This window comes from Gorilla gorilla, chromosome 7 (assembly GCF_029281585.2).
Source record: "Gorilla gorilla gorilla isolate KB3781 chromosome 7, NHGRI_mGorGor1-v2.1_pri, whole genome shotgun sequence".
Lineage (NCBI taxonomy): Eukaryota > Metazoa > Chordata > Mammalia > Primates > Hominidae > Gorilla > Gorilla gorilla.
This window is the reverse complement of record NC_073231.2, coordinates 23,914,218-23,933,204: the sequence shown is the minus strand read 5'-3', so window position 1 is coordinate 23,933,204 and position 18,987 is coordinate 23,914,218. Positions and strand designations below refer to the sequence as shown.

Genomic DNA, 18,987 nt, shown 5'->3' with positions numbered 1-18,987 from the left:
TTAAGTAACTAAAAATCTTGAGGGTTTTCCCCATTAATATACCCGGGTATAAAAGGAATTTATCCAGCTTCACTGGACTTAGCTTTTTGCATTCTTCCAAGAATGAGTCTGCACCAGTGCTTGGGGCATTTTTAGTGTGGATAACAGAGGCCTCAGGGAACACCTCCTTAGACCCTGTATGTAGAACCAGCATCTTCACGTTTGGTGTTCTAATGGAAAATGAAGTTGGAGGAAATACAGGAACTACTGGCTTTTTTTTTTTTTTGCTTTCTCTCCTACTCAAGACATTGACCTCTTGAACCAACTGCAGGAATTATTTGCTGGCTAAGTACCAGGACTGCATTTTTCCCCTATCCTCTCAAGATGGTGAATTTTATTGGTGCACACAGGGTAACCAGTGACTTTTTGCACTTTTCACCAAGGTGGGATGGGATGTGAATGTGGGACCCTTGTAAAATTGTCTGGTTGCTTGAAAGCATGAGGAGGGGCTTCTTTGGCTTGTGGAGCTGGCCACCCACTAAAGTGAAGGCATGTAGGAGGCGTTGGCTCTTTAAACCCCTTTCCCTGGTGTCCACAAGGGATGTTTGTGTTATTCTTGGGGCAGATGACATGCCAGTGTGTGAAATCGCCAAGTATTGCCATTGCTCTCCATCGTGTAGGAAAGAAGGGCAGAGAATAAATGGCAAAGCTTTGAATAAAGCTGATCATGTTTGTTTATTTAATGTACATGAGCTAGAAATCTTTGAAATGGCAAAATCATGCATTTGAAAGAGATACTTCATTCCTGGAGGACTTGTAGGCTTCATTTAATAATCTTGTCAATAACATGTTGGAGTTGGAATTAATGAGAGAACCAATGATTAGCAAAAATATATCAACAGAAATAATAGCATCTCTGAGATCATTTGATCTAACAACAGTATTTTGCAGAAATAATAGCAGGTTTGAGATGACCTGTACTATCTGTCTAATCTGAAGATGAGCCACAGAGGCTCAGAGAGGCTAAGTGACTTATCTAAGATGACCCAGCTACTTAGTGGAATGAATGATGTTGTTGAGAATAGAACCCAGGTTCCTTATTTTCATCAATCTGCACTTGATGGGCTCTGCAATGTCATTAGGTACCATGGCCAATAGGCAGAGAGTTTTAGGTGCCCCTTATAATAATGAACTACCAAGATGCCTACTCTCAAGTTGTTCAGAATCTAGTTTTGGACTTCTACTGTATGCCTGGCATTGTGCTTGATGCTGGAGTTACATAGATGAACAGACAGTGGATTCTGACCCCAGGAGCTCACAGGAGACTGAAATACAAGGAAAGGAATATATTACTACGCTAGGGCTTACTGACCCATGGAGCATCTGAAACTGGTCCAATTTTCCCATAGAACTGGTGTTTATTGCTTCTTTTGAATAAACATAGAAAACTTAAGAAACTTACATTTGTCTTATCTGAGTTCCTTTCTCAGAAAACCAACCCTCAGGTCTCCCAGATATTATCAAGGAGCTGAAACTTAACCAGATCACCAAGTCTGAGCAAACCCCAGACCATTCATCCATCATAATTGCCTAAGTGACCACCTGCTTCCTGTTGGCCAACTCCCCTTCCTTACCCCTCCCTAATTCCTGTTTTCCGATGTGTACTTATATTCCTTCCCTGCTATATAAACCCCTAATTTTAGTGGGTCAGGGAGATGCCGTGTGATTAAAACCTTCTTCCCTTGCAATACACGTTTTCTCTGAGATCGGCTTTCTGTGCTGTGAGCAGCAGGACCTGGACATGACCCCCTGGCATTTCAGTCACAGATATTCCCTGGGGATGGTGAGCCCTCACTGCGTACTTCAAGGCAGAGGGATGTATTTTTATTTCCTGTTTATTTTACAACATCAGAAATGGAAATGGTGGCAAAAAGCTTCATGAATCAAATGGACTCTAAATGACCTTAGCTTCATCTGTGCACATCCAGCTAGTGAATTAAAGTTTGAAATCCTTTTTTCTCTGTACTTCAAATCTATGATCTTCCTGGAAACACTTGGTAAGATTAGTTCTGAGGAGTTTCTTTAGGGGCACAAGTAAAAAATTGGATTGTATGCCTTGATATGATCATTTACACATTGTGAGCATGTATCAAAAACCAAATGTACCCCATAAGTATGTACAATTATTATGTATCAAAAGTGGGATTGTATGTACCCAAAGAGAGATAAGATGTGGATATGGGTATCATTGTATCTAAGTCAAGGGGTGAATAGTTGGTTTTTCAGTTAAATCAAGGCTCGTTTTTCTTCTGGTAATCTGGAAATGGCAGCAGATTAGGAAGTTTTACTATGTGCTAAACCCTATTTGAAGTATTTTATTTGTAGAATTTATTTTTTCAACACATACAAAAATACTTGAAGAACTGAGATTCACATCGATGGAATACTTCGGGTCAGACGACTATGACAGGCTGAACCAGCATTGGAACAAATGTCTGTCTGTCTCTAAAGCTTTTACTCCCAAGATTGCTATGGTACCGTTATGGGTACCAAGAGTAATACGTTACGTGGCAGTGGATGTTTTAGCTGTGTTTACATTGTATTTGGACCAAATTATAGACTCCTGGAGTATAGGGACCATAGTTTACACAATTTTATAATGTCTTCCCAAAAGTGTGGCAAGTATAGTACAGTGTGTAGGCACAGAAGGTTCTTGATAAAGGTGTGTGGAAAGAGTAAATGTAGCAATTTAATAGTCAACATGGTTAGTAAAAACTGTGTTCGTGAATAGACAAATCGCCTTCAAGGATCCCCATATTTGAGTGTAAATCTGACCTTGGAGAAACCAAACAGAAAACTCACCTTTAGAAATCTCTTTTATTATAATTTTCAGTTTATAAGCATGCCTGTTTTCAACTATATTCCTACATACTATGTGTTTTCTTAAAAGTTACCTATAAATAAATTATATATTCATACTCTTGTGGCAGGCTGGCTGGATTTAATAGGGGCAGGAAGGCTTCCAACACGTTACGTGTTCTTGAAGGTAATAAAAAGGAGGACTAATTACCTAGCTGAAACGGTTTTAAGGGACGTGTTGGACATCTGGACTCTCTGGGATTCTGACATCAGCAAAAGTGGTTAAGAAAATATGGTTTTTGAGAAACAGCAAAGACCATCTATTTGAACCAAGTTGTTTTATTCAATCTGTGATGTGGGTGTATCTGTGGTCCGCTGAGCATGAGGACAGGACTAAATAATGCATTGAGCTTCTGTGGTTGAAGTGGCAATTTTAAAGAACGTGGCTGGTGTTCACAGTTGGAGTCTGTGAGGTCTTACTTTTAATGATTATACCTTTCCCGTAGCCATCTGTCTTTCTTTTTTAATAAGCAATACTCCTTATCGAGCCTGATTTGTGCACATTGATTGCACCATTATACTTGTTAAATATTAAAGCATTTTTTTTCTTGTGTGAAGTCTAATTAGGCAAAGTATTCAGGGCAAGCCTGGCATTACCATTCAGAATAATAGTCTGGTCATAACATACCTCAGCTTTCTGGATCATTTGTCTTTTTTTTTTCCTTTCTTATTAGAGTGCCAGTGTAGCAAATATATTGCATAAAAATTTGATGAAGGATTCAGTACTATTGGGCCATTAACAGAAATTATGCTACAAAGATTATGAAACCTCTACAAAATGTGCGGAGAAATTTATCATCTATAGTTTGCATTTTTTTATGAATCAGACTTCTGAAAAGATATATAGAATAGTTACTTGATGGCATTAATTTTATTCAATGGAGCCATCTTAAAGTTGCTTTAAATCATAAAAATATAAATTACAATGATGTTGGGAAGAAGAAAAAAGCAATCAATAAGTAGTTACATTTTATACATGCTGATGATAAAAAGAGTATTTTTAGATATCAAACCACCATCACTGAAAGTCCATGTGGTGAACCCTTACTTACTTTCTCAACTTATCTGCTCTGTGCAGTCTAATTCAAAAGTATATTCTCATCGCTGATTTAGCTGCAAGCATTTTGTCTGTATAGGGCCAAAAGTAAGATTATGAATCACTCTAGTATCTTTGATAAGTTATCTGATATCAGTTTGAGATGATCATCATAATGAATATGGTCCTTTCTTGAGATGTTCGTAGTACTTTCTCATTTGTGCACACACACTCAGGCATACACATACACATGTAATCTGGGCTGACTGGCATGAACCAGATTAGGAATAGGACCAGTTTATTGCTGCGTACTCTCAGGAATAAAAGCTTCCACTCCATACGTTTCATGTAATGTATGGTTATCGGACTAATAGATTTTTCCCTCTCAGTGGTTCCAGCACCTCATGTTGGGGTTTTGAAAGTGGCTTTATCCCTTCACAATTGCAAATAGCAGCAGCGTTCCTTTCCATTTATGCATTATGGAAATCAGCGTGTGTGTATCTCCCTAAAGTGAGAGTTTATCGTGAGTTGTTTTTGAATGTGGTCAAATCAAAATGAGATCTGGCTCTGAATGAAAACATGGAAATAAAGATCAAACAAGGGAAGGGAATGTATAGATCATCTAGTCCAGTGTTTCTGCACCACAGAAGGAGAAGCCAAAGCTCAGAGAGGCAAAGAGGCTTCTCAGAGTTCACGTCGTTGCTAGTGGCAGAAGTGGAACAGGAGCTAGGCTCATTCCCTGTGCATTTTCTACAGTACAGTGGAGGCCCCTGACAGATGACGACATTTGGACCATTTCCCAGTTTCCAGACCCTTCACAGATATAGTGTATTTTGGCCTGTAGGTTAGAAAGATGTTGAAGGAAGGACGGTTGCCTACGGCCCGCTGAAGACAGGGTTGGGATCATCTGAATCTGTCTAGGGTGATATTTTTTCATTGGCATATTGTTAGAAGCTGAAATCTCAATGATGAAAATTCCCAGGGCAGCCTTTGAGAATTTCAGAGTTCAGTAGCTAGTCAGAGAGGGCAGCAAACAGCTGTCGTGGGGGATGCATTGGCTGCAGATGGGCCAGACCAGGTCTCAGCGGAGGAGTTGGGTGTTCTCTTTCAGAGGCCTGACATCTTGCATATTCAGCCTGCAAGGGCAATGATCAGGTCTTAAGTAAATCACCTAGCCAAGAGAGGCCCCACGGTTGAAAAGGACCCAAGAGATAAACAGCTTAATTTACCTCTGTAGGTAACTGTCACGGCAACTTGAATATTCAGTTTATACAGCACTGTGGTTTGGCACATTGGGTCTGAAGTCTAAGATGTCTGGGTTAGACCAGCTGCCATTTACTAGCTGTGGAATTTTGGCAAGTTACTTTACCACTTTGAGCCTCAGTTGTTTTGTCTATAAAATGGGAATAATAGCAAACATTTATATTGTGCTCACTGTGTGCCAAGCGCTGTCTCAGTTGTTTTGTCTGTAAAATGGGCATTATAACATTTATATTTTGCCTAGTGTATGCCAGTTGCTTTAGGAGAAAACCCTGTGAGGCAGGCACTACCATTATCCTGTCTTTACAGTGAGGAAACTGAGGCCCAAAGGGGCTTAATGTCTTGCTCAAGGTTATGCAGCTGTTCAGGGTTGAGCGGGGATTTGAATCTTGGCAGTCTGTTGCTTTTTATCACTTTCCTATGCTGCCTGTTGATAGGATTAAGATTATTGTGAGGATCAAATGGGATAAGCACACCAGAAATATTAGCTCTCATCATTATTAATTATAATAAAGCTAGCATTAGCTTAATAACAAGAATAAAGTCCGTATGATCATCAGTTTCTTTTCGTGTAGACAAGCTCCTTAAGTAAGAAGCCAGATCATAATTAGAAAGTTGCTTTGGCAATTACTAAAGTAATGTGAAAAGAATTCAGAAGCCTTTATAAAATGTCCCTATAGCTCATGGAGCCTTGGTCTAGCCGAGTAGACTGCCAGCAGGATCAGCTCCCCGACTCTTTTGGCTAAGACTCCCTTTTTTTTTTTTTTGATGGAGTCTCACTCTTTCGCCCAGGCTGGAATTCAGTGGTGCAATCTCGGCTCACTGCAACCTCCGCTTCCCGGCTTCAAGCGATTCTTCTGACTCAGCCTCCAGAGTAGCTGGGATTACAGGCATGTGCCACCAAGCCTGGCTAATTTTTGTATTTTTAGTAGAGACGGGGTTTCACCATCTTGGCCGGGCTGGTCTCAAACTCCTGACCTCGTGATCCACCCGCCTCAGCCGGCCAAAGTGCTGGAATTACAGGCGTAAGCCACTGTGCCCGGCTAAGACTCCCTTTTCACCTCTGAGGGCTTGCAGACTTTTCCTACTATAGGGAGCTCTGGAGTACCAGTGACCAACTCTGTGATGGTTTTCTCTGATCTATCCATGCAGATGATTAGAGTAGATTAGGTAGGTTATGGGCATTGTCTGTGCCACTGGACTGCCACTGTAGAATTGTCTAAGAACAACACCCCAGTCTTGGAGGAAAATCCTTCAACCTACGCACAAAAGTCAGTTTTTGACTTGCTTCCTCCATTTTGTTGAGTTCATGACCTCGTTCTCGGAGTGTGATCTTATTTACAAATTGCTTTGCTATGGAGTTTAGATATTATCTTGTGTCTCTTCTTTTGCTTAGTTTTAAATTTATAAATTATGAATATATATATGTGGATATGTAACATGTGCATCCATTTTAACTTATGATAATAAAGCAAATAACTATCCATAAGCATCTAGAACATTCCTTTGAAACCCCTCACGTGTGCTTCCTGGTCATATTTCCTTCCTACCTCCCACTCCCTCACCCCAGGGGTAACTGCTTTTCCAAATATTGTTAACTGTTTCCTTCCTTTTCTTTCAAGCTTTACCAGAAATGTGCATCCACAAATTATTTGTTTTTGTTCCAGTTCAACAGGCTGTTGAATGGGAAAATTTGACTAACTCTTCAAGTTATAGTATATAGCAGTTACTAAAATAAGTTGCAAGAAAGACCCCAGTGGAGTTTTTCAAATGAAATATCCAAACACCAGGCTCAAGCTCTTGAAAATCCTCCTCACTCTGAAGATAGAGTAAAACACTGGTGCTGGATGTGTGAGGGGATTTATTTGAAGAAGCCTCTGCTGTGCGCCCGTCACTGTCCTTTTGTCCTGGAGGAAGGGTTGTGGGGGTGCTGCCCCCACCCCAAGCCTAGAGAGAGCAGCTGCTTTGAGGCTGCCTGGACAGCAGGCTCTGTGTCCCTTGGGACTTGGAGTGTGGCAGGCTGTCATGTGACTCGGGTGAGACACTTTGGTGGCAGAGTGAAGGGGAGCAGCTGGGATAGGGCCTCCCCACTGCCAAGCGTGTTGGAGAGATTTGTGTGTGCTTCCTGTGGACCAGATGTGGCCCAGGTGGGATGGAGAGCCAGCCTGGAACAATTTGGCCTCTGCCCAGGAGGCACAGGCAGCAGAGAGCTTGTGGAGTGAATTTTAGGGGCTGCAGGGGTAGGGTTGGGAGCAGTACAAACAGAAGACTTAAATGCATCATCCACATCACAGGGATTTTGGTTAAAGGGGCCCAGCAGGGAGCCCCTGGAAAACCTACAAAAGTACCCATAAGAAAGAAAGAACCTTGGTTTGAGCATCTGCTGGTCTACAGGATGTGAAGCCATTTGCACTAGTGAGGATTAAGTTTGCCTGCATATAAATGAAAGAACAATGGTAACACAAAATAGGAGTTTACTTCTTTCTAACATAGAGTAAGTCAAGAAGTAGGCAATTTGGGAATGGGGTGGTGGTTCCACACAGTTATTAGGAACAAGTCTTCTACTTCACTGCTCCCACATCCTAGGAATAGATTCCTCGTGCTCATGGTGCAAGAGAGCTGCTAAAGCTCCAGCCATCACATCACGTTCCAGGCATAGAAGGAAAGGAAGGGCAGAGGAACGGTCTGCCCCTTCCTATTTAAGGAGACTTTTGGGATGCCCCACCTAGCATTTTTGCTTATTAGCCAGGGTTCACTTGTGTGGTCATGCCTAGCTCTAAGAGAGGCCAGGAAATATAAACTTATTGCTGTGATTCTTTTTGTAAAGAGGAAGGGGATATAGTGAGGCAGCCAGCATTTTCATGGCAGTGGCAGTCATGTGGTCTTTCTTCTTCATATGTTTCAAACCCAGAGAGAAGAGTAACAGCAGCTAAAAGGTGGGTAGAAAAGAGAGAAGAAGCCTACAGGCTACCTGTACAGATCTTAGCTGGGGATGCAGCAGGAAGTCTTACTGTTTCTTTGATCTTCTTTAGAGTCAATGTCATACATTGACTTGAACGTTCTATTTTCTGAATCACAATTATTTTTTGTGACTTAAAGTAACTTTAGGACTTTCTGTTACCTACAAGTGGCCAGAAAATTACAGGGCCTACTAGATTTTTCCTTGAGTAGCATGATATAAGCATACCCCCTAAATATCATATATATTTCAACTTGATAAGGTCTTTATTGTACATAACCACCATGCTGTTTTCATACCTAAAAATTATCATTCTTTAAAAATTACTGAATACCCAGACCATGTTTAAATTGTCCTTATCTCAAAAAGTATCTCTTTTTGTTTGATTCATGTTGTATAGGAGGGCCTCACATTGCATTTGATTGTTTAGTCTCTGAAGTCTCTTGCAATTGAAAGTCCTCTTCCTGGTATTGTCATTTACTTGTTTTGTGTCTTCTATATTTTCTATCAATGTTACTTATATCTAGAGGTTTAATTAAATGGAGGTTCATTTTTTTCAGACAAAAACAAATCGTAGTTTATATGAATAATTATTTTTGCTTCTATTGGTGCACAGTGTCTTATGGTTCTGCTTTTAGTGATGCGTGGCCAGCCCTTAACTTTAAAACTTCCTTATCTTTTTATTTTGTGTATTTGTGTCTTAAAATATTTTTATCATGGTAAAATATACATAGTATAAAATTCATTATTTTTACCATTTTTAGGTGAACATTTCAGTGGCATTAAGTGCATTCACGTTGTTATGCAACCATCACGAATGTTCATCTCCTGAACTTTTTTCATCTCTCCAAACTGAAACTCATACCTATTTAACTATAATTCCTCATTCCTTCATCCTCCAGCCCCTGACGACCACCATTCTACCTTCTGTGTCTATAAATTTGACCAATTTAAGAACTTCATATACGTGGAATCATATAGTGATTTGTCCTTTTGTGACTGGTTTATTTCACTTACTGTAATGTCTTCAAGGTTCATCCATGTTGTAGCATGTGTCAGAATTTTGTTTCTTTTTAAAGCAGAATAGTATTCCACTCTATGTCTTGCTTTCTTATTTCCCCATTAGAAAAAAATATGTTTTTCTTTATGGAGATGAGATCCTGCTCTGTCACTCAGGAGTACAGTAGTGTGATCATAGCTCACTGCAGCCTCGAATTCTTGGGCTCAAGTGATCCTCCTGCCTCAGCCTCTCGAGTAGCTGAGAATTACAGGTGCAAACCATGGTGCCTGGCTACTTCATTTTTTATTGTTGCAAAATACACATAACAAAATTTACCATCTTAACCATTTCTAAGTGTACAGTTCATTGGTAATAAATACATTCATGTTATGCAACTATCACCATTGCCCATCTCCAGAACTCTTAATATTGTCAAACTGAAACTCTATATCTATTAAACAATTAACTGTGTGTTTGTCCATCTCCTAGCCCCTGGCATTCTACTTTCTGTCTTTATGATTTTGACCACTCTAAGTACCTCATATAAGTAGAATCATAATATTTTGTGTATCCTTTTATTTTGAGATGAAAATAGCATTTAGCTAGATTTAGAACTATCTATGTGATGATCTCAGTCTTTAAGTTAGAGCCTTAGTACATTTACATTTATTGTGATTACTGCTACTTATGTGCCTTATTTATTCTACTTCTTTTATGTTTCATTTTCTCTCCTTCTTTTCCTTCCTTTGAATTGAGTGCTTTTTTTTTCTTTTTCCAATTTTTTTCTTCTACTAGTTTGGAAGTTACACATTCTATTGTTTTTCCAGTTGTTCTCTTAGAAATTTCTCCATATGTGTGTAACTTAACAAAGTCTACAATTAACCACTAATCAATATATTTATGTTTCTTTTTCCTAAAAGAATTAGAAAACTGTGATCCCCACCTGTTTAGTATTTTCACCTTATCCGTCTTGTAAATTGACAAATTAGATATTATTGCTATTGTACTAAATGGTGAGCATTCATTTGGGTTTAACCACATTTATGTATTTTTTTTCCCAGTCACAGTTTCTTCTTGCCTCTTAGTTCTTTAGTAAGGGCCTGTTGGAAGTAAACTCTCCTAGTTTTATTTATCTGACAGTAACTTCATTTTATTCTAAGCTTTCAAAGATAGTTTCATTAGGTGTAAAATTCTAGGTTGGAAGTTATTAACTTTCAGTACTTAAAATATAGTATTTAACTGGCTTTTGAGAAGTCAGTTTTAAATTGAATTGATATTTATAGAAACATGCCTTTTTTATCTGGCTGCTTTAAATATCTTTGTTTTTCCTATCTCTACTCTCTCCTTTCTGCTTTTATTTTTAATGTGGTGAGTGAGGATTTTTTTTTTTATCCTGTTCAGAGTTTTGTGAGCTTCCTGAACTCAAGGATAATTGTCTTTCATCAGTCTTGGAAAATTCTCAGCCATTATTTCTTTGAAACTAACCTCTTTCCCCAATGTTGCTGGTGTTTCCTTCTGGAACTCTAGTGAGACGTGCTGTAGAGTTCCTCTCTGTTCCTTAAATCTAGTTCATATTTCTGTCTTTTTTCTCCCTCTGTGCTGTTTGCTGGGTAATTTTTTCAACTCTATTTTCTGTTTTACATATTCTCTTTTTAACCATGTCCAATACAATATGTAGACCATCTATTCGGTTTCTAATGTCAACGTACAGACATACTGAGCATAAGAACTGTTCAGTTAATGGCTTTTTGAAAAGTAATGCCACTCTTTGGATGATTCCTGTTTTTTTTTTTTTTTTTTTTGGTTTTGGGACCTAATGACTTTCTCAGTCCCAAGCACATGAGATAAAACCCTATAGGAAGTGATATTTAGACATTAGAAATTCAGGAAAAGACATAGTCAGCAGTTTGTGAGAGACAATCCTATAGAAACTTTTTCTGTAAAGGGCTCGATAATAAATAAATATTTTAGGCTATTGTGGGCCATTCAGTGTAAGTTACAACTACTCAAGTCTGTCGTCATAGGAAAAAAGCAGCCATAGACAACATGTAAATGAATGAGCACGGCTATATTCTAATAAAACTTTATTTATAAAAACAAGCGGGCTATAGTTTTCTGACCCCTGCTAAGGAAATTTGAATTCTGCTTTGTGTTGGGATGAATTAAAACATTTGCTGTGCACACATTGCAAACAAAAGAGAAGAAGAGATGGCTGTTGTACATCTCTTTAGCTTGTTGTGATCGCACTATTTCCATTAGTTTTGAAGCATTTTTTTGCCTTAAATGTGTTTTCCTGTGTGGCAATATTATTTTTACATGCAGATTGAATGTGAAATACCCATAAACTTACCAAATGTTGAAAATTGATAAAACACATTGATAAAATTGATTGTATAAAAAGAAGAAAAAAGCCTTTATGTACTTTGTATTTTTTCTATACTATATATTTGTTCACTTTCAAATTGTTTTTAGGATTTGAATTTGTTTTTATTGTTCAATTGACATATTATTCTACCTGTCAAGGTTGTCTGGATGTCTTCCATGGAGATAGAATGTATTATAATTTTTCTCCATTGAAGTTATTGGAACCATTTTTATATTTAACAATTTTTCATGTGAAGTTGTTAAATAAGGGTCAGATCTTCTGTCTTTCAATATATAAGGTTTTATTTTTTTAAGTCTATCTGATAGTTCTTCATAGTCTCTTTGTCTTTTGCCATACACTTAAAGATAAAACATTTTTATAGTTTTTATTTGCTAATTCCAATATCTGCAATTTTTGTGCATGTAATTTTGCAGCATGGTTTTTTTTCTGTTACTTGCTCATGACAGCTTTCCCCCCTGAGAATTTTGTGGTATTTTGATTTGAGCTTCTGGTCACTGGAATGTTATCTGTGGGAATGTTAATGTGAGAATTTTTTGAGGCCTATATTTACAGTATGTTTGTTCAGAGAGGACTTATATTTATTTCTTGGAGGCATCTGGGAGTACTGTCATTCCAAGGAGTTTCAAAATGAAATCTTCGGTATGGAAATTTTGGGGCCTCAGAGTGCCAATTTCAGCCTATACCTGTGTGAAAGAGGCCTTATAGTTAGGCATTCTCAGAGCGCCTCTTTTTCATTTTTCACCCAGAGCCAATGCTGAGATGGGCAGGCATCTCCACTTGCTTTCTTGGATCATATTTTTCTAATTTACCTCCTAAGGCTGCTGCATTTTGGGGGTTCTCAGTTCTGTGCATGGGATCTCTTCTGGCACTCTGGCCCCAGCATATGCCCTAGACGTTGCCCCTCGTCCCTTCTAAGTGGCTCACTACCATTGATTTCCTGGCTAGCAAGAGCAAACCTGAACTTTGTTATCTGTTGGGATCCATGCTTTCCTGTTATTTCAGGGCTCTGACAGTTTTCCTTATTTACCCATCATCTCAACCATGCATTCACATATACATTTATAATGTATATGTATATTTATAATATACATACACACATATATACATATACACATATATGTATATATTATGTGCGTGTTTTGACATTCAGTAACTTTAGGTGTTTTGTACAGGTTTTCTTCAGCTATCCGGTCTGCCGTATTACTTGCAATAGAAGTCTGTGTTTTCTTCTTCCTCAGATTTTTCTGTGACCTCTCAGACATTCAGCCAAGAGTCAACACTAATAGAAGAAGAGAAGAGTACTTCAGAATTCTTCTCTTTCTTGTGTTAAAAGAAAAACTTCAGACAAGTTAAATTTAGCGGAGTTTATTTGTGCAAAGAATGATTCATGAACCAGGCAGCACCTTGAAGTAGTAGAGGTTCAGAGAGCTCAGCCCAGCAATGTGTGCAGGCAATATTTATGGACAGAGAAAGGAAGTATAGGCACAGCTTGATTAGTCATGGCTGGGCATTTGCCTTATTTGGGCACAGTATGATGAGGCATTTACCTTATGATCTGATACATTGGCAGCCTGTGATTGGCTGAAGCTTGGCTGCTGTGATTGGCTGAGACTCAGCTTTTTGTTACAAGAATATTCTCTTAAGTTATGTGGCAGTTTGCTGTGTAAGGATTCAAAGTATTGAAGCAGCTTTAGGCCAGTTTCATCTAGTTTAACACTTGGTACAAGATGTAGATTTCAGGTTGTGCACAGGAGGCTGATACTTTGAAATTTTTTATCTCTGATTCACATACCTTGATTCTGAGATGGAAGTGATACGGGGAGTGGCCATTCAGGTTCTGTTATAATTCCCAGAGCCTGGCACTAGCCTGGTCCCTCTCCATCCCTTGATTGAGGAGCCTCAGCGTTCATTGTTGGGGGGTGAACAGATAGCCCTGTCTCCCTGGTGTGCCATGAAGCAGCTGGGTACACTTCTTAGAGTGCATTCTGGCCTCCTCTATGGTTTGGGCTTGCACTCCTGGGCTTGGTCATGAATTCTAAACTGCAGATAAGCTGTTCCTTCCTTTTCAGTATTCAGAGATGGCAGCAGAGGTTCCCTTCTGGCTACTTTCATGTACATTATGGAAAAAAAAAGGTCCTTAATGACAACAAATAAAGCTCATATGAGCAGAAGCAAAATGTAGAATTCTCACCTTAGCTAGTCTGCCTCGGGAAAGGTCAGTGCACATGTAGACGTCTTTCAGGCAAACAGAAAAGCATGCATAATTTAGCACGGGCATTCTTTTAGCAGCAGAAGGACATAGACCACTCGGCACACAGAGTGCATTGTGCATTGCCTTTGTTACCCTCTGATTAAAATTCTGTCTTAGCAGTTGTGGAGGAGGTGAGCGATAATCCATATTGGCGTAAAACTTCATATGTCACACAGCTGCTGGCTCCTAACTCAGAAAGTTTGAGACAATGGTGTTGATTTGGTAGTTATCCTGCATAGGGAATTGATTTATTCTTACTAATAGAAAATATAGGTTTTTGAAGTAGGCAATAATGGAATCTCTTTTATGCTTAAATAGAATTCCACATTAACAATTGGTGGAGTGTGGGCCTTGGCTGTGATCTTGCAATGTGAACATACCACAAGGAGCAAGTTCCAAATTGACAAGAGTGCTTTATGAAATGTGAACTTGGAATATAGGGATGGGATTTTATTCTTATTTAACTCATATTTCTGAGATAACTTCCATATAAAGCACTGCTATGTAAAACAAAAGAAACAGAAAACAATGTTTTGTTACATTGATACTGATTGTTCTTTTCACTTCTGTCCAGAAGTTCTACTCTTTATCAAATTAGTTATTAATCCTCAGAAATCCTCTTTCAGCACTATACCATTTCTAATATAACAGGGTAAAGGGATGAGTTAGTAGTATAATCATTTGAAATTATAAGTACTCCACTTTTCACCATTTATATTTTATTCCCTTTGTATTGCAAAATAAATTTGAGATATTGACATGTTCTACTTTTAAAAAGAACAAATCAAGAACAACATATCCAGTATCATCAAAGTTACAAAATAGATAAATTAGAAAATTATTTGCATTCTAAAAAACAACAACAACAACAATTAAACTGCCCTTTGTAGGATGCAGCAATGCAAAGTAATACAGAGGGTGATTCATATGGCAAGGGAATGGATTTTTGAAATGACGTAATTTATAAAGATCCATATATGTAACTTTTCTGCAACTTGATCTATTGCCTAAAGTGTCTGTGGATACTTCTCACTTCTCTGTATGTTGTTTTAACTCATAAACCTTGATGCTGTTTTCCTGTTTATTCTTTCAACACATACTCATGGAGACACTACTATGTGCCAGGTGCTGTGCTGGTGATATGGGGTGAAAGTCCCAAGAAGACACATATGGCTGCTTTTTATTCTTCTTTCAGGATCAGGGAAGACAATATCAAGTGAAAGGTCAACTATCGGTGAGTCAGAATTTCATGTTCTTGTTTTCAAGAGATGGTCCTTGAACACAGCAACTGATTCTGGTGCATATTTTATGGCAGCTGATAAATAAAGTTAACCACAGTAGACATTGATTGATTTTAATTGGATGTATTGTATTGTAGAAATACTGTTAAGAAACTCTTTAACTTCTGCATGTCAGGAAATTAAAAATAGTGTTTTTGAGGACAGATTTTTCTTGTTAGTTAATTTCATCAAAGACAGCAGGAGAAACACAACCGTTATGCTAGTTTATTTGAAAACGTGCCGTTTTAAGCACACTAATTTCTAGAAAAAAGGGAGAACTGATTAAAGCCAGATTGATTCAGATTGCAACTTTAGCTTACGTTACCTAATTCTCTTAACTTGGAGCATTTAGAATTGATTGTAAGAAAGCATTTGGCCAATGACACATTTTTAGAAATGGTCTTGTTTTCTGTGTGCTATCATCTCGTTATGCAGATCAAAGCTCTAATGCCATACATAATTGAAATGCCAAAGATAGAGTTGCAGCACGGCCTGACAGCTTGGTTATTATTTGACTCAATATTTTAATTTATTTTCTAAATTATTAACCATGGCAACAGTTTAAAAGAGTTCTCAATATACAATTATAGAGGATGCTGGCGAGTAAGTATCTGCTGTTTCTTGATCAAGAATTAGAGCCTGAGATGGAATTATTTTTTATTGTGGTAAAATATACATAGTGCAACTATTTTAAAGTGTACAGTTTGGTGGCATTAAGTACATTCAAGTGGTTGTGCAACCATCTTCTATCCACAGGTCTCTTTCAGGAGCTTATTTTTATTGCGGTTGTTTGGAGGTGTTGTGTTCAAGATGGAGATGCATTATGGGAAAGTGGCATCAGTTTCTCAGGTGTTAGTTTGTAAGATGACGTGTCAGGAAACAGCCATATTTATTTATTTATTTGAGATGGAGTCTCGCTCTCGTCTAGGCTAGAATGCAGTGGTGTAATCTCGGCTCACTGCAACCTCCACCTCCCGGGTTCCAGGGAGTCTCGTGCCTTAGCCTCCCAAGAAGCTGGGATTACAGGCATGGGCCACCACGCCTGCCTAATTTTTGTATTTTTGGTAGAGACACAGTTTTATTATGTTGGCCAGGCTGGCCTCGAACTCCTGACCTTAGGCGGTCCACCTGCCTCAGTCTCCCAAAGTGCTGGGATTACAGGCATGAGCCACTCTAGCTGGCCAAGGAGCTTATTTTTATGCTGGTTGTTTGGAGGTGCTGTGTTTGAGTGAGCCTAATGGAGTTGCATTATGAAAAAGTGGCGTCACAAGTTTCTCAGGTTTTAGGTTGTAAGATGATGTGTCAGGAGACAGCCATCTTTAGCAGCTATTTAGGCTCATGATTCGTTTTCTTTCACAGAGCCTCGCGCCCCCTAATTCCAGTGGGGATCCCTGTCCAGGTTAATTCTCCATTCTCTGACTCTTCAAGGAGTTCCCACCTCTCCTCCCAGGGCATTTGCCAGCTGTCCTCGTGGCATGGAGAATGCAGGAGGACGCATTCTGTTCTGCCCAAGCTTGGGGCAGGGAGAGCTGGTTTCAGCTCTGGCCAGTGGCCATTGGAGTCTGATTTGCAAGATGATTAGAGTGATAGAACACAAGAGAGCTATTTCAGTGTTACTGACAAATACCAGGGACTTATTAAAGGACATTCTACTCTAAGAACACAGTCAGAGGGATGATCAGGGGCCATTTTGCTCCTATCCAGGAGCCAGGCAACTCCGTCACTGGATGGACCTGGGAGGGGTGGCTGTCACCTGGGAGGTGGGCGTTACCCCTGTAGCTCTGCACACAACGACAGACAGCAGGCAGCTGAGAGTGATGGCCTAGTTATTCCTTCCAGTGGGTTCACCTTATATACTTTTTTGCTTATCCTTAAGTACATTTTTCTTTATTGGAAAAAGTCCATTCAGAATAGCAGGCCACTTAAACATCATAATTCCAACCTCAGCATGGACATAATACCAGTTTAACAATACAGAACATTTTTAGTCCTCTAGCATAAGCAATTTCTTTATTAGCAGCTTGACTAGGAGTCCTGCAGTGTGCAAATTCTGTTAGTGGCCGCATTTTCAAATCCCACCGCAGCCAGCCGGGGAGCTACGTGTCCTATTCCCCGAGTGTTGTTCTTTCTTGGTCTTCATGATCTCTTGGTTGGTTCTGAGCATTCTGATTTAGGAACGGGGACATTGAGTGTAAAGAAGGGAGTGTGATGGCTTTTAATGTGATTTTGACTTTGCATTTCTCAAGGAATGAGCTTTCTGCTTTTCTGTAACTCAGGCAGATGAGAGTCGTGATTATAGATTGGGGATCTTGAAACATTGCATGGGTGCTATCAGTAAGATTGTAAAGGTCTCTAGTCTGGTGGGCTCCACTGGCACCCTTTGTCTGAGATCGCTCCCTCTGAACATGGAATGGCAGGTGACATCAGCACCCTACTTCTGCTGGTGAGCTGATTTCTCTTGCTGAGAGCTGAAGGTGCTGGGGAAATGAAAAATGATGCTTTCTCACAAAAAGGTGACAGTTCCCCAGTAAAGGAGGATGGGAACTTCTTCATGGGACCCCGTTCAGCTCTTCCTTCTAACTGCTGTGGAGCCCAGGAATCCTCCAGGCTCAAGGTCATATGGGACCACCCTTCTCTGTGTGGTCAAAGCAGAGGATAAATGAGGGGGAAGGGCATTCTTGTGGCATTCGTAGCATGTTCTCCATGTCTTCTGTGGCAGATTATTTCTGGGCCAGGAAGTGCAGGAGAAAAACAATGTTAGATCAAAATGAAATGAATTAAAGCCTTTCAATTGGCCTTGGTGAGGTCCTAGGCTCTCTAAGTTAAAAGGAACCTATATCTACTCTAGGTAGCCCTCTCATCCTTGAAGCCTCTCTACAGCATCCCAGGTTGTCCGGTCTGTGTTTGAATACTCCTGGGACAGCAACCTCACTACTTCACAAGGCAGACCATTCTGCATCTGTATGGCTCAATCTGGAAGTGTTTTACAGCTTCCACCCATTGGTCTTAAATTCTGCCCTTAGAGGAATGAGGAACCATGCATAGGAATGGTTGCTAGTTTGCATATGAGCACTGTCTGCAAATATACACGCAATCACTTAACAAGTAAGCAAGCAAACAAACAAACGAATAAGCAAGTATTAGAGTGAGCTGAGAGTTCTTCTTAACTCCATTATTTAACTCCTTTGGTTTAATGTGCTCAGAGACTTCTGAGTGTATGTATTAATTTTCAAAAGACATGACTTTCTTTCCTTACAGCAATGGTACATTTCAGTCCTCGCTTAGTTGTATCTAGTAGGTCACATTTTAACTGGTTTATATTGTTAAGGACTTATCCATGGAATATTTTGTGAGAAGAAATAATAGGAAATTTGTGATAATTTCCTTGGGGAAATATATCAGCTTAAAAAACAGTAGGAACCTTTGAAAATTTTCCCTTAGTAAACTTGTTTAGTGACATATTTGTAACCCATAGCTCCTTAGAAATCAGACTGCCTGCTTGAAGGACAATTTTATTTTAATTTCACCTTCTCAAAGGTCCTATGCCAAAGGTAGGTGAGTTAAGCCTTTTGGGAGTTGAGGAAAGGGTTACCATTTTTTTCCACGGTGCAGTCATACACACCTAAAAATGTTCCAGAATTTTTGGTAGAAATTGTAAGAAAGTATTAAAACTCGAGAAATGAATTAACAAGCCACCTTTTTATGCAGAGGAAGCGTGCCTCTGCATTGAATGAATAGTACTTTATTCCTACAACTGCATAAATCGTGGGCTGAAATGTGGAATGAACATGTGGCCTCGAAATCAATGAGAGTGTGTGTGCGTGTGTACTCAGATTAGAACAAGTCTGTGCAAATAGGATTATAAGTCTGACCTAAACTCACAGAACCCTGAAATAGAAGAGTTTAAAATGAAATTC

The 18,987-nt window shown here is 39.2% G+C and overlaps 1 protein-coding gene across 23 annotated transcripts in view; it reads left to right on the top strand.

The window, feature by feature from the left end:
• Positions 1–18,987, top strand: part of CSGALNACT1 (chondroitin sulfate N-acetylgalactosaminyltransferase 1) — a 357,361-nt gene that overhangs the window by 10,538 nt on the left and 327,836 nt on the right. For 12 of the 23 annotated variants that reach the window (XM_055349096.2, XM_063709119.1, XM_063709118.1 and 9 more), the window contains exon 2: positions 14,916–15,024. The exons of the other annotated variants lie outside the window; for them this stretch is intronic. The gene's annotated coding sequence lies outside the window, so the exon portion shown is untranslated. The remainder of the gene's footprint in view (positions 1–14,915; positions 15,025–18,987) is intronic. 23 annotated transcript variants of the gene reach the window in all.